This window comes from Stegodyphus dumicola, chromosome 4 (assembly GCF_044657685.1).
Source record: "Stegodyphus dumicola isolate Sdum_Otavi_A_Nest chromosome 4, ASM4465768v1".
NCBI classification, from domain to species: Eukaryota; Metazoa; Arthropoda; class Arachnida; order Araneae; family Eresidae; genus Stegodyphus; species Stegodyphus dumicola.
The window spans coordinates 4449240-4465243 of record NC_140771.1 but is presented as its reverse complement, the minus strand read 5'-3'; positions in this window follow the sequence as shown (position 1 = coordinate 4465243).

Genomic DNA, 16004 nt, shown 5'->3' with positions numbered 1-16004 from the left:
TAAGTATATTTGTCAACATAGACTGGCCAGCTAGATGTCCTCACCTTAATCCTATAAAACATGTCTTCGACGACGCTTTTGGTAGTCCAGTTTAATCTCGCCATTTCCCCCTCCAAGAACTAAAGCGAAGTTGAAAACTGCCTTGCTGTAGAAGTTGGATCGCCTGACACAGGGATTCCTTAACTGCCTCATGTCCAGTATGGCGTCACCTTGCGCGACCTGTCTGGCTGTGAGAGGGACACATAGCCCATATTACACTTATTTTTAGTTCGATATCACAACGTGGATTTTCGACATCCTTGCATCGTGAACTTTATTGACAATCGCGCATATATGATATGATTTTTGAATAGTACATCTCTTTCTCTGTTATAAATGTATATTCATAGCAAATTTCGTTAAAATCTGCTCATTAGTTTTCAGAAGTTCATTGCTAGTTGCCTAAAATATGGATACTTTTGTGGAGGAACCCACCAGCGAAAGAGTGGTAAGATCGCTGAACACTGGTAGGTCAACCGGGGTTAAAATTCAGGCGAACATGAAAGGTTTCATGGCTTTCCTCATATAAAACGTGAATGTGTGCCTGCTTTCCTTGGGAAGTCTTCTACGATGGCATCTCTTCCCCCACAGATAGTCCTCGAATTTCTTTAATTAATTCATTTAACTTTTAAGTTCGTCGAAGACTTCGAGAGAAAGCGGCTTATAAATCACGTTAGACACGAGGGAAAAGCAACAAGCTGCAATTTCGAGTTTTGACTTCCCAGCAGCTACACTGACTACCAATAAGTATTTGGACACCTGTGATAGAAAGGAAAAAATAATTTTATTCAAAATCAATAATTGGTAGAGCCTCCACGAGAGGTAATTACAGCGTGGACCCTCCAGGGCATACTTTTCACAAGTCTTTGTATGACAGCTAGTGGTATATTCTTCCACTCGGCTTCGAGAAGACATAGAAGTTCCTTCGCCAATTTTGCACGGGTATTGCACCCCTGAATTCGGCGATGCAACTCGTCCCAGAGGTTTTCGATAGGGTTCAGGTCTGGACTCTTGGCAGGCCAGTCCATTCGATGAACTCCATTGGCACCATACCAAGCCTTGGTTAACGTCGAAACATGACAACTGGTATTGTCGTCCTGAAAGTAACAGGGGTCCAACCCGTAAAACTGCCACAACGTAGGAAGCACATTATCGTCCAAAATACTGCAGTAGGCATCGGAGTTGAGCTTACCATGAATGGGGACCAAGGGTCCCAGCCCATACCAGGAGAAACACCCCCAGACCATAATTCCACCTCCGCCGAACTTGACTGTTGGCACAATGCATTCTGGCAGGACACGTTCTCCAGGTAGACGCCAGACCCAGACCCTGCCATCCGAACGGTAAAGGGTGAACCTTGATTCGTCACTCCAAAGAACCCGTTTCCACTGATCTGCGGTCCAATTTCGATGTGCTTTGCACCACATTAACCGAACAGCGCAGTTGGACTTTGTGATCAAAGGCTTATGGGCAGCAGCACGACCATTAAAACCAAGCAAATGTGCTTCCTTACGGATGGTATTCATTGAAACAATACTCCCGGATGCCTGTAGAAACTCCTCGCGGATGAGGGACATTGGTTGGGTGTGGTTCTTCCGAATTTCTCTGGACAGCACTCGTCGGTCTCTATCTTCCAGTTTCGTTGGTCTGCCGACTCGGGGCACATTCCGACAATCATTGCACACCTTGCACTTCTTAATCACATAGGCCACTGTCGATGTACTTCAGATCATTAGATATGTCCCTTAAGGATCGGCCACATTTGTGATACCCGATAATTATACCTTTCTCGAAATCAGAGAGCTCCGAACTGCGAGGCATCTTGCACGCGACTAAAGCCGATGCTGTTTCCTACACGATATATACCTGCGGAGTCCGTGACGTACCTTAGGACCACAGATATCATCATTTGCATAGGTGTCCAAATACTTATTGGTAGTCAGTGTATAACCACTAGATTATGCATATGAATCAACATGAAAATGTCAAGCTTATTTTTCCAGCGTAGAGTTGTCATCCCATTTGTGAAACGTATTGTTCGTTTCTCCTCTATTCAGATATTTTTTCCCTTATATCATTTTGGATATGCTTCCTATACAGAATAATAGTTCAATATGCATTTGTTTTATTTTCATTTAATAAATTTTAAAAAATGTTTGGGGGATGAAAAGAAATTACCCATCAATAATTTATGGCCTTTGTTTTTAAGTGCCACTTCTTTCTTTCACGACATTATAAGATACCAACAAAATGCTTCGTAACTTGCCCAGAAATATTATCAGTAAATTTGCCAGCATACTTAACGTCTGTTTCACACTGAATTACTTTCCTGATCTCTGTTATCAAGCAAAGACCTTTCTTCTCCCCAAATCTGACGGATATCGACCTATCAGTCTGTTATCCAGCCTAGGAAAAATTTAGGAACGAATTATACTTACAAGAATCGAGCCATATTTTCATCTTTTACCTAACGATCAATAAGGCTTCAGAAAAAATCTTAGCATGACTTGCCAACTCGTGAGAATTGTTGAATTCGTCGGATCTGCATTTCACAATAAGTGTTGCGCTCCTTATGCTGGACGTGGCAAAAGCATTTGACCGCCTCCCATGAGAGGCTCATCTTCAAGCTTATCAAACTAGGACTTCCTAGAGAACTTATTCTTCTGATCTTCTCCTTTTTGCAAAACTGTACATTCTTCGTTGCACAAGGAAATGAAAAGTCAACTCCAAGACCTATAAGATCCAGTATCCCGCAAGGCAGTATCCTTGGTTCTGAGCTTTACCGCCGAATTTCGTGTTTTTTTAGGGATGCATGCCGCTCCAAATCTGCAAGAGTAACGATGATTTTCGCCAGCTAAACGCTTTTACTTACTGCTCAACAACGGCCTGTATCCCCTCAAAGCACACATATTCCATTACAAAATCTTTTTATTTCATCCCCTCTATCTGCCTTTCATTTTTGGCTGATATTTTTTAATCACTTTGTATATGTGTATGTTTGTATAAGATAAAAATTCTATTTTTATTTCAGGCCCTTTAATTTTTAATATGGAAATTCTTCCTTTTTGAATTGCGTTATACACCAGGCTCTGTTTTATTTCAAATAAAATTTAAGAAGTAAAAATTATTTGCCGATAGCTTTGAGGGAACGCTTTGATGATTCAAAACGTCCTATTGCAACATAATCTCTCTCCAAAAATTCAAAATATTTTAAAACGCGGCAAACTCTTCTAAGCCCGCATCTGTTAACATAATTAGTACCTAATTTACCTGCTGAAATCTACATGCGTGTGCAAATTAAATGCCCATCACTTGAAACTGTACGTTGCTAAAAACGAAGGATCAAATATTTCGAATCATAAATTCGTCACAATCAAGAATAACGCCATAATAAAAAAAAACTGAATGATTTTTTTTTAAAAAAGTACAAATTTGGTAAATTACTTTAGAAGTTCCAAAAACTTTTGATTTGGAATATTATTTTTCGTCCTATCTAACGGTACAAAAATCGAAATTCTGCACTGTTTAAAACATGGATATGAGAGAAAATACATTACCCAACATTGGAAAATGCAGCACCAAGCAGGACAGGCCTTAAAATTACGCAAATTTCAGGGTAGACGCACCTCACCGAATTATGCGAATGATGTGAGATGTGCAGCTCTCCAACGCACGTTGAAAAAGATATAAGGGAAGGAACCTGCAGAATGTTCAACTTTAGTGCCGTTATTTCTGCTAGGGAAATCATCGTACAAAATCTGTTCTTATCTTAAAGGACGTGTCTAATAGCAGAGAATGCCAGGCCGTCAACGGAGGCAGTTACAGCAGAATTTAAGAGGGGCATGGTGATCGGACTGAGAAAGGCAGGTTGGTCCATACGGCAAATCTCAGCTGACACACACCTTGATGCGTCCACAGTACCAGCTGTGGCAACGATGGTTGGAACAAGGAAATGTGCCAAGTTCGACGGGTGCCGGTGCAGCCAGAATGACGTCAGCACGTATGGACCGACGCATTCGACGACAGGAGGTGGTGCACTCGCAAGTCACTTCTACCTCCATTCTGCAGCATGTTCAAGACAACCTGCATGCTCCAATATCGACCAGAGCTATTTGCCGTCGATTGGTGGCTAGTGGCCTGCATTCGTGGCGTCCGCTAAGAAACTGCAATTGACCCCACATCATACACTCCAACGTCTGCAATGGTGCCGTGCTCGAGCGATGTGGACGACGGAATGGCACAAAGGTCGTGTTCTCAGGATGACACAAGCTTCTGTTTCTCCAATGATAGTCTCCGCGTACGAGTGTGGCGTCGATGTGGAGACAGGTTCAATCCCGGCAGCAATTGTGGAACGCTCCACTGCGCGACATCATGGTTTGGAGGCCAACTGCTTACGATTCCAGGTCACCTCTAGTTCGTATTCAAAGCACTATGACGGCCCAATGATACGTGGATCATGTGCTGCGGTTGCTGACACTTCTGTACCTTCAGGGCCAATGCCCTCTATCAGCAGTACAACGCCCGACCACACACTGCTCGCATGAGCCAACGTATTCTGGGAGGTATCTTTTTGTTAGTCAAATTGCGCTTTGCGACGCTGCCAACGGGCTCACAGGCCACAGAACAACCCTCTTTTCGGCCTGTGTTATTGAAGTAAATCCACTTTTCATCACAAGTGACGATCCGGTCCAGAATTTTGTCCTTGCGTTGATATTCGAGCAGATTAAGGGGGATTGTTGACAAATGTCTTCCTATTCTTTTAACATTAGCAAATTTAGAAACACAGTATCACATGAAAAAAGCTCAGTGAAGTAATGAAAAAGTCTGCTGCTACATAGAATACATCTTCAAAATTCTGCTACAGTAAAAAAAAGGGCATGCTTTATCCTATTATTAATAAATATTTGCCGAATATCACTTTTGTTTTTTTAACGTTTTTTTCGATTAGTATCAATATTGAAAAATAGAGGGCACCACTACTCCATACGGACTGATTGTCAATTTCTATTTTGGGGAACATTTAATTTTTTCTGCATTAAAATATAATTTTTTACTTCAGGGAACGAAGTAACATTCACCATCATACAATTCATTCATTAAAATGTCATTCTTGCGCAGAAAAATATGCATGTACATCAATTTTGTCTAAAACTTAGCAAACCTAAAACGTAATTGCATGCTTGGCGAACTTTTTCACGCCATTTGTTGTCGATCGTCTCCAGCTTTGCGTCTGCAGAGCTGAACAGGTTTCACTAATGTACTCTCTATTTTTGCCCTCTCCCCCAAGCAATTTAGGACGAAACATTGAATGCTTTCAATAGCCATTTGCAGAATCAGTGGAAATGTTTACTTCCTAGGTCCTTCAGCTAACGAGTCACTCATTGAACGAAAAATTTCTCAAGCGCAATGTTTGTCTGCTAAATATAATTCAAATAATAAATTATTTTACTAATACCATTAATAAATAAATATTCATCTCAGGGTTATGAGAGAACATCGAAAAATCATTCGATATTTTTTTATGAAGCGTTAAGATTACCTTTAAAACTCAGTTACCAAGTTGAAATCATTCTACATAAAAACTTGAATGCTGAACTGATATTTATTTTCGGGTAATTTATAGAACTTAATCATAGAAACTGGAGGCCTTCAAATTATACGTATATTTTCCGAATAATTTCATCATATATTAGGTCAGCACTTCACACTGAATACGTTGAAATTAAGCATAACTGAAACGCTTTTAAAATAGTCTCCAGATATTAGGGATAGTGTGATATACGCTAAATTTTGCCTCTTCAATAATTCTTATAATATGGCGCTTCTTGTTGAATATTTCAGTATTATTTCGTGCATCACATAGTACAAGTTATCTCATTGCGGAAAGGATGGCATAATTTGATGGAAATTTAAAAGGATGGAAAATTAATGGAAATTTCTAAGGATAAATCGCAAAATTCTGCGAATATTTCGCAGCCGACGAATTTCACTTACACTTCCAAAGAACTTGTCAGATAATGACGCATCATGTTAAATTTATTTTCAAACAGCCAAGCTTTGTCAGTACTAACAGAACCGTTATAAGCGATCAAGATCTTGATTTAAGCTGATAGCACAATTTAATAAGTTTACGTCACATCAATAAGTTACGTCACCTTTTTTATTTGATATCGGTTATCATGGTTGATTTGGTTTATTTATTTAATTATAGCAAAGCACACAAGAGCTATTGCGTAAATGGAAAGATGCCTTCCTTGAGAACCGCTACGAACGGCAGAGAGGTAAAGTCACTGAACACTGGTAGCTCGGTCCGAGGTTTGAATCCCACGAACAAAGCGGCTGCACGAGCGTTTCCATGGTTTTCCCAAGTGTAACTTGTACACGAGCCAGTTTCACTTAAAAAGTCCTCCACGAAGGCATCGCTTCCCTTAGGCAGATAACTCTCGAAGCTTTCACGTAATTACGTAAACCAAACCAAACCTTAGTTAAGGACTTTTTAAGTGAAACTGGCTTGTACCCATGCTAGAATCACGAAACAATCCATTCAACCAGCCCGTTCGTTGCTATTCGAGCCCTTCGAACTACCAGTGTTCAATGGTAGCAGCTCCTCACCGGTACCGCTCGGCCGTCGGTGAGCTAGTCTGCTGTTATGTAACTTGGTTAAATTCGAAAATGGATTCTTCAAAATGTCAGCAAATATTAAAAGCCTTTCGAAATTTCCATAGAAATCTACAGAAAATTCGTGATTTTTTTTTAATGGTGTAAAATTACTAAAAATCCTTAAATTTTGCAGAAATTCCTGCTGTAATAAAGTAGGTCTTGTGGAAGAATTCAAACAATGAGTAATAACTTTACTTTAGAGGCATTCTTTGAATCATCGAATATTAATTAATGTTAAAGCAGATGAAAGATCTTTATCTAGGTAAGTATACGTACCTAAATTTCAATGACCATTTAAACTTCTCACTGTACATATTAGATCAGGGATGGGTAAACTTTTTCGGTCGCGGTCCAAAGATCGAAAAAGAAAAAAAAAAAAAAAGAATTTGAAGGGCCAAGATAAATTTTTCTAAAATTTTAAAAACAATATACAAAGTACTACAACTTAAATATGTTCATGAGATGAATGAAATTGCCATTTCATTTTTAAAAGTTCCTCATATTGAGGTTCGAAAGGAGATGTACTAATTCTAAGGAACGAGGCTAAAATGCTCGTCGGTCAGTCTTCTGAAATAATTCTTTCTAATTTCACAGTCGAAAACACTTGTTCACATGTATAAGATGAAGAAAAACCTAGCACTGATTTTCTGGGAATGAGATAATAGATTTTGGAAACTTATTTTCGATATGCAAAACTCTAACTTTGGCAACTTTGGCTCAGTTAGAAACAACCGCTCGAGATGATTGTTAGACTGTAACTCAATTTAATCCAGCTGAAAATCTGACCTCACTGCTTCACAGTTTACTTCAAAGGCATGGTAAAAATATCCAATTCTGTTTGAATGATACTGAAGTCTTTAAATCTGCTTTCGAACTCAAAATGCAGTTATTTCAAGCCATCTTCATAATTCTTTCGATTTATGTTTTGCAGAACAAAAACGGAGAAAGTATTCATCAGTCCTTTAATAAAAAATAATAATATTTAAACAAATTAGAAAAGGAGATGGATATTTAATATATCAATATATATTTCTTTTTATTTGCCACCTTTAAATTCTATTGCCGGCGGGATATAGGACCTTCCGGCGAGCCGGAGTTGGCCCTCGAGCCGTAGTTTGCCCATCGCTGCAATAGATGAAAATACGTGTGGATAATATTTTCATATGTTATCAATAATTTTAGTAAGATATAAAATTTTAAGCAATATTAAAAAATAAATTATGATGTCTATTTCTGCTAGTTGCAGAATTTTCACCTTAAACCTTTAAATGGACAAAGAAATTTTTTCGCCTTCTGGCTATCGAAATCCAAAACCTTAATTAATAAATATTTTGTGTACATCAAACTTTTTCTGTACAAGTTCTTGGAAAAATCTTGATAATACCAGGGATAATAAGCTTTTTGTAAAAAATTATACTGAATAGGTCAATATTGCGCAATAATAAGTGAAAAGAGCCTTTACGTTAAATGAATAAATTTATTATGTTCTTTGTTATTAAATATGCATTTACCTTTTTTATTTCCTTGTACGAAGTAAAAGAAATATTACTATTATTAAAAATTACTACTATTATTAAATATTACTATTATTAAAATTTACTATTATTAAATTATGTACGAAGTAAAAGAAATTAATAATTTTGACTATTTTTTGGGGTGACTTTTGCCACCCGTACGTACAGAATAAAGTACTCCTCCTCCGGAGGTTTTCTAAAAATACAACTGGCTCGTATCCACATTCCCGTCTGAGAAAATTCACGGAAACTCCCCTGCAAGAACTTCTCTGAGGATCTGAACACTAGTCGATTTAGCAATTTTCAGCTATTTTACCGTTTAACGGCTAATGAGTCTCAAGAATTATTTTAATTATTAAACAAATGCCAGGCCTTTTACCATCAGGTCATTAGGCGACGAACTCTCCAATACTTTTTAACAGTGAAATAAAAATCATTTATTGCAGAACACTCGTTCAGACAAGCAGCGGTCGTGCCTTGTTCAGAGGCATAAGCATTCCGTACCGTGCCCATGCGCATAGGTTAAAAATCTGTTCTCAATGCTTGGAAAGGCTGTCAGCTGAATTCATTTCCTATAAAGTTTTAGGTATTGGTGTATGTGCTTACGGCAAAGCCTCAAGGGCTATCTGCCTAAGGAGAGGAATGCCTTCGTGGAGGACTTTCTAAGGGAAACTGGCCCGTATACACGTTACACATGAGAAAAACCACGAAAGCCCCATGTAGCCAGCCCATTCGCGGGATTCGAGCCTCGGACCGAACTACCAGTATTCAGCGACTTTACCTCTCGGCGGCTGGTGGGGCCTTATACACTTTTAGGAGCGCCTTGACTTTGCTTAGGCTCGAGAGTACACTTCCTTACCGTTTGCACTTTTATAGGAGTACCGAAAACATTATTACAGTTAATGATGTGCGTTGTATTTTTGTTACCATAAGATTTAATTTATATAAAAAAATGTAGTGAATTTTTTTTCCTGGAGAGAGAATTATTTTTTCCAGTTCGCTAACTTCGTAAATATGTATAAATGTTTTTAATAAATGTATTCTTTATTTAAAACCATTCATATTAAAGGTGTTGTAATAATTAATTCATTATTTCATGTTCATTACAGGTCTACCAACAGCCGAGCGGTAAAGTCGCTGAACACTGGTAGTTCGGTCCGAGGTTCGAATTCCGCGAACGGACTGGCTGCATGAGGTTTTCCTTATATGTAACGTGTATATGAGCCAGTTTCCCTTAGAAAGTCCTCCACGAAGGCATAACTCCCCTTATGCAGATATCCCTCGAGGATTTGCCATAATCACATACACCACCACCATGTTCATTACATATCCTTTCTCTGCAGATGCAGTCTTCGAAGGTGAGACAAATCAGCTTTCACAAATAGCAAAAACGTTTAGGAGGTAACATAATGCACAGTTAATTCTCGATATTTGTAACCAGTCTGAAAAAGTAAAATTTACTTTTGAAGTTAGATAACTATAGATTTAGAAGAGAGAAATGGAGATACGTTATCTTTAAATTGAATAATATTACTTTGTGAATATTGCCCGTTTTTTCATGTGTAACATGTTTTGTGCATTTGTATGCAATTAGTGTTTATCAGAGAACGAAGTTTTATTTCTTACACACTTGTATTAAATTCAGCGATAACACTGAATGCATTTTTTCCTTACACAAACACAAAATATTAGACATGGAACATTAATATGGAAATAACGTATAAAGTTGCAAAGGAAGTATTTTCTGCAATGTGTAAAAAATCAAAATGTGCTATAAAATATCAATGATAATGAACAGAGAAAAGCTTTACATTTGGGTCGAGATCGTCTTGTAATCTAACTTGTTTCGGTTTTTGTACTAAATTCATGAATTCAGCTATTTATATAATCTAATCACTTAAAATTGCTTCTGATATAACAGCGTCTTTGTAGGATTTTATAATTTTATTATTTCATGAAACAGGAAAGCCATCAGCATAAAGCTCCATGTAAATGTTTTCGTCTGGCATTATTATTCAAAGAACACAAAGGATAAATTTCACTCTTCCGTGTCACTCATGCGCTTCATTCAACAAAACAAAACCATAAGAACCTAAATGTCATTATGGCAAGAGAAAATGATGTCATTGGAAAATATACCTAATCATAAGTACGGATTTTTCCCATGCGTGTGGCGCGGTACGGAAAGGCTTATATGCTGTCCGGAATCATACATCACGTGTTCAGGTGAATTATTCAATTTAAAACTAGCAAATTAGGTACTAAGATCATCCTGAGCGGGGACTTGGTGGGTGAAGGTTCACCGTCTGAGATTGTGCCTGCTTCCGATCTGTCTCTGCGAGTACGTCCGTTCAACGTGGTTTGCCTGTGCGAACACGTGCCTTGCTTATCTGACTGCATCAGCATTTTTTAATGCTATTTTGTGGTTTGTATGATTTGTGAAATGCTGAAACGCTTTCACTAATTTTTTATTTTCGATTATTTTTTGGCCTTTTGAGTTTTATTATGAAATTTAATACCGCGTGTCCCGCCAAATAGCCTAATTGCTGGTTACTTGTTTTTCTGCCATTTTATGTTATATTACGCTTTACTGCGCGATTTAAAATAATCAGATAAATTTTTCTCTGTTCTGCACGACTTTTTTGGATTTTATAACGCACGTAGTTACCCCCAAGCTTTCACTTCAGGTGACTGTAAGGAGCCTCGTGTGTTCTCCGCCTACACATCCGTCTGTGGAGAAGGCTGTCGAGCCAGGGCTCCATTCCAGGGTGTAGGACTACTGCCTTATGGGCGCTGGATTTCTGGATTTCTCTGCGTTTTGCTTTGGCTTAGCGCGACCATGGAGAGGCTTGTAGAAAGTTAGCAATTACAAATACATGAGTTGGAACAACTCAAATTGGATAAAGGTGAACTAACAGAAATTGAAACGAAATTCTTAAATTTTTTGTTAAGCTCACTAGAAATTGTCAATGCACTACTTATTCAAAGTAAAACTGACTCAGTTTTAAATCATGATAAAACACAACCTCAAATTCCAACCACAAGTAAAAATTATGAGGAAAATGAGAGGGCACGTAGCCCAATTAGTATACATGATAGCACAATTGTAACTGATGATGAAAAAACACTTGATAAAGATTCTAGCTCTGAGGACGACTATCCACAACGTTTTGGAGACAAAACAGTCCGAACAAGAAATCCCAGACAGGGTATTAAGAAGATCAAATTAGACAATTTCACACAAATCATTTCACCAGTTATAACTCATAAAGATAACAATGGTACTAATGTACTGCAGGAAAATTCACAGAGTACTAGTCAGGAATCTGTCATTCCTGAACAACACACTACCTCTGATAACAATGAAATGGACACCACTAATGCTGAAGATCAGCAAAATATCACAAATGATAACAACGCACAGGTTAAAACACCTAAAAAGAACAAACTACCTCCGATAATTCTCAAAGAAACTAAATTCAAATATAAAGCATTAACAGGGTTATTCCATCAACACAAATATAAGTTCATAGGACAGAATATTAAGGATGGTGTTAAAATTATTACTACTGATCCTGAAAGTTATAAGGGAATTGTTAGGATCTTAAAAGAGATGAAAGTGGAGCATCATTCGTACATTTTGCCAGAGGATAAGAATCTCAAGGTAGTAATTAATGGACTACTTCTCACGACTGAAATTGAGGAAATTAAGGATAATTTAACAGAATTAAATTATCAGATAATTGAAATAAAACAAATGTCACGACGCAGAGCCGGTGAAGTTCAGAAACTTCCACTTTTCCTGGTTACCCTACCTAAAAATGAAAACTCTAAACAAATATATCATGAACGCTATTTATGCGACCTCAGAGTCAAAATCGTAGTAGAGGCCGACAGGGACCATTACAATGTTTTTGATGCCAGGGTTTTGGCCACACTCAGGCTTGTTGTAATTATGAACCGAAATGTGTCAGGTGTAGTAAAAATCATTATGTAAAAGACTGTCCGGACAAAAATAAGAAAGATGTTCCCTTAGTCTGTGTAAATTGCGGTGGCAACCACACATCTAGTTTCAAAGGATGTGAAAAATTTCCGAAAAATAAAACAGTGAAGCCTAAAACTTTTTCTAACAGAATAGTTGAAGGTAAATCTTTCGCAGCTGCTCTTTCAACATGTATCTACACAGATACAATTACTGAGGCCAAAAGTCTTCACTGATCTCGCTGAACTGGTTTCAGCAATAAAATCCGCTGGTTTTTTCCAGCTCACACAACAAGTTAAGGACTTGAACAGAAATCATCAAGAAAGCAATCAACCCAACAATACTGATAATGGGTCCGCACAGAATTAATAGAGCTCCTACCCAAATCATGATTTGGAATGCTCATAGCATCTTAAATAAAATCCAGGAATTTCATAATTTCCTATTGACCTATGATATTGATGTTGCTCTAGTCACCGAAACGTTTGCGACACCATGTTTGAATATTAAGATCGCAAATTACAACTGTTACAGGTGTGACAGACTGAGTCACCGTGGTGGGGGGGGGCGCTATCTACGTAAAGCACTCCTTGCAATCATGCCTGATTAGCGAAGATAGAGGAAACGGCTACGAAGCTGTTACAGCTTCTGTTTTGTTACCAAATTATGGCATAATTTATTTTGTTGCATTGTATAAACCTCCACACACTCCTATAGATGAGCATAAACTCGCACAGTTACTGCCCAATTCGGAACATATCATCTTAGCTGGCGATCTCAACGCGAAGAATGTAGAATGGGGATGCAGACGCACCAACAGAAATGGAGAACTTTTACTTGAATTCATTAATAATTATCCTATATATTTTTATGCTCCAGCTGACTATTCCTATCTTCCTGATGACCCTAGAAAAGGAGACATCCTGGATGTTATTCTTACCACCACTTCTATCCCGATTTATCTCGACGTGAAAGTTGAATTAACTTCGGATCACGTGCCTGTTTTAGCTACGCTTGGTACGAATAAAAACACTGATGAAAGGTTTAAAATCTCTACAGACTGGAATAAATATCATAATTACCTCATTGAAAACCCTCCGGCTATTAAGCACCTTAAAACAAAATTTGATATTGATTACGCAAATGATGTTCTCAATAATAGCATGCTTAGTGCATATAACAGGGCTACTAAGAAAATTCCCGCTGATAAGTACAGTGCTAGATTGCCTAATAACATTAGAAACCTGATATCACAAAGAAACAAACTACGCAAAAGATGGCATATTGCCTGGGATCCTAGAATCAAAAAAGAGTTAAATAAACTCAACAGAGAAATAAAGAAAAGTATTTATAAACATAGAGATGAGTCGTGGAACGCAAAAAGTGAAACATTCAATGAGCCGAATAATGCATTCTGGTCTTTTGCAAGGAATCTTCGCGGCAAAAAGCCGAACAATAAACCAATTTACGGAGATAATACTATAGCCGTCACCAATAAAGACAAAGCCAATGTAATGGCTGATTATTTAGAAAAGCAACTTGTTCCTAACCAAGATCCGAGCGACCCTTTATTTTCTTATGACACAAGGTATTTTATTCAAGACTGGATTAACGGCCCGGGACCCAAAAACAAGACTAATTATACTTCACCTAATGAAGTTAAGGAGATTATCAAAAGAATGAAGAATAGAAAAGCTCCCGGTTTTGATAACATCACCAACGTCGCTATCAAAAACATGCCTATTAATGTTATCACAAAATATGTCAGCATTTTAAATGCCTGTCTTGAGAGAAATTATTTCCCCGATAAATGGAAAAATGCTAAAGTTATTTTATTACCCAAGCCTGGTAAAAATGCTATCTCCCCGGAGGGTTACAGACCAATTAGTTTACTGCCCGGTCTGGGCAAAATCTACGAACGAGTTATCTATAAGAGAATCGAGCCTTAAGATACCTCCTGAACAGTTTGGCTTCCGCAAGAATTTGTCTACGACCAAGCAGCTTGTCCGACTGTGTGAATACATCGGTTCTGCACTTTTCAAACATCAGAGTGTCACCTTACTCATGCTAGACGTGGCGAAAGCTTTCGACCGCGTCTGGCATGAGGGGCTTATTCTCAAGCTTATTTCCTTGGATTTTGACAGAGACCTGATCTTACTTATTTATTCTTTTATTAAAAACAGAAAATTCTTTGTCAATATTGGTAACGACAACTCTGATCCCAGAAGACTCAACGCTGGTGTAGCACATGGATCAATTTTAGGACCTATTCTTTTTATATTTTATGTTGCTGATTTCCCTAAAATATGCACTGACCCAAATTTTTACTTAGGATGTTACGCCGATGACACGGCGCTTGCATATACGTCTCACAACCAAGAACTTGCCATTTCTAAATTGCAGGATAAAATTCCAGAAATTGAGCAATGGTGCACGAAATGGCGCATAGCCATCAATGCACAAAAGTCCCAGCTTATAATCATAGGAAAAAGGCACTCTAGAAGTCCTTTTGTAAATAAACTTAAAATCTTTAATGTCGAAGTTCCACTTGTGAACAAAGCTACCTACCTTGGTGTTGTGTTAAACAATAAATTCGCATGGAAAGATCATATCCAAAAAGTCAGAGGCAAAGCAGTTGCGGCTATCAGAGATCTTATTCCATTAATTGGGAAAAATTCAAAACTCGACTTACGAAGAAAGAGGCATATTTATACTGCCATTATTCGGCCTATCTTTTCTTAAGCGTCTCCAGCCTGGGCGACTTAATTCGAAAAATGACCTCAAGAAATTACAGATCACACAAAACAAATTTTTAAGACAGATCACGAATGCTTATTTTTATGTTTCTAATGAAACTCTTCATAGAGATTTAAAAATAGAGAATATCGAGAATTTCCTCAATAATGCAAATCGGAAATTTTTTGATAAGGCGAGAAACTGCTCGCACATGAAATACTTTAAAGTTTCCGACTATACCGTGTTTCCTGAAAATGTCAAAATCAGACCTTTAGCGGCCTTCCTCACCAGGGACACTAATTTTCCTACTTAATCAGTCTTTTCATGCAACATCATCTTTTCTGTATATATTGTACATAAACTTTCGTATTGCAACTCGAACTCTTTTGTATTTTGTATTGTATATGCTCATTTATTGTATTTATTTTATGTAATAAAATTGTATTTGCTAATATATCATGTTTTTTCTTAGCATACCTATCATGAACAACTTTAACTCTGACACTCCACACCTTGCTGCCTCTCCTGGTCTCGGGCTTTAAGTTCGATTCTCTGCTTGTGGCGTCCTGTGGTCACCCCCTCTTTATCTCATTTCCTATTGCCTCCTATCACTCGGTCCAGACACTTTTATGTCATGTGCCCCTCGGGCATACTTGTCATGAGCCGGACACGTTGCATCAAATGCAATATTTCGGCATAAATTGTAATGAATGAATGAATGAAGGTACTAAGATAATCATATTCGGCCAAACGTTCAAAGTGGGCCAAAGCGGCAGATCTGGGACATTGTAAGTTCCAAGGTCCTTACAGTTCATTTTACTAACCTTGGTAAGTTGCACAAAACACACCCCAGGGCTTATCACCAGAAACGATTCGATAATGAAGAGAGTGCGAGAAATTCAGACTTCAAATCATAGGCTCCGCAGTGGATGGCGTTGGGCCAATACCTGTTTATATATTTTAGCCATCAGGTGTGCCCGTCTTTCTTTACTTGTCACTTGCATACTTATCGCTTGTTCTAAATTTAACTTTAAATTAATAATTGAAAGTTAATTTAACCATACAATGACATT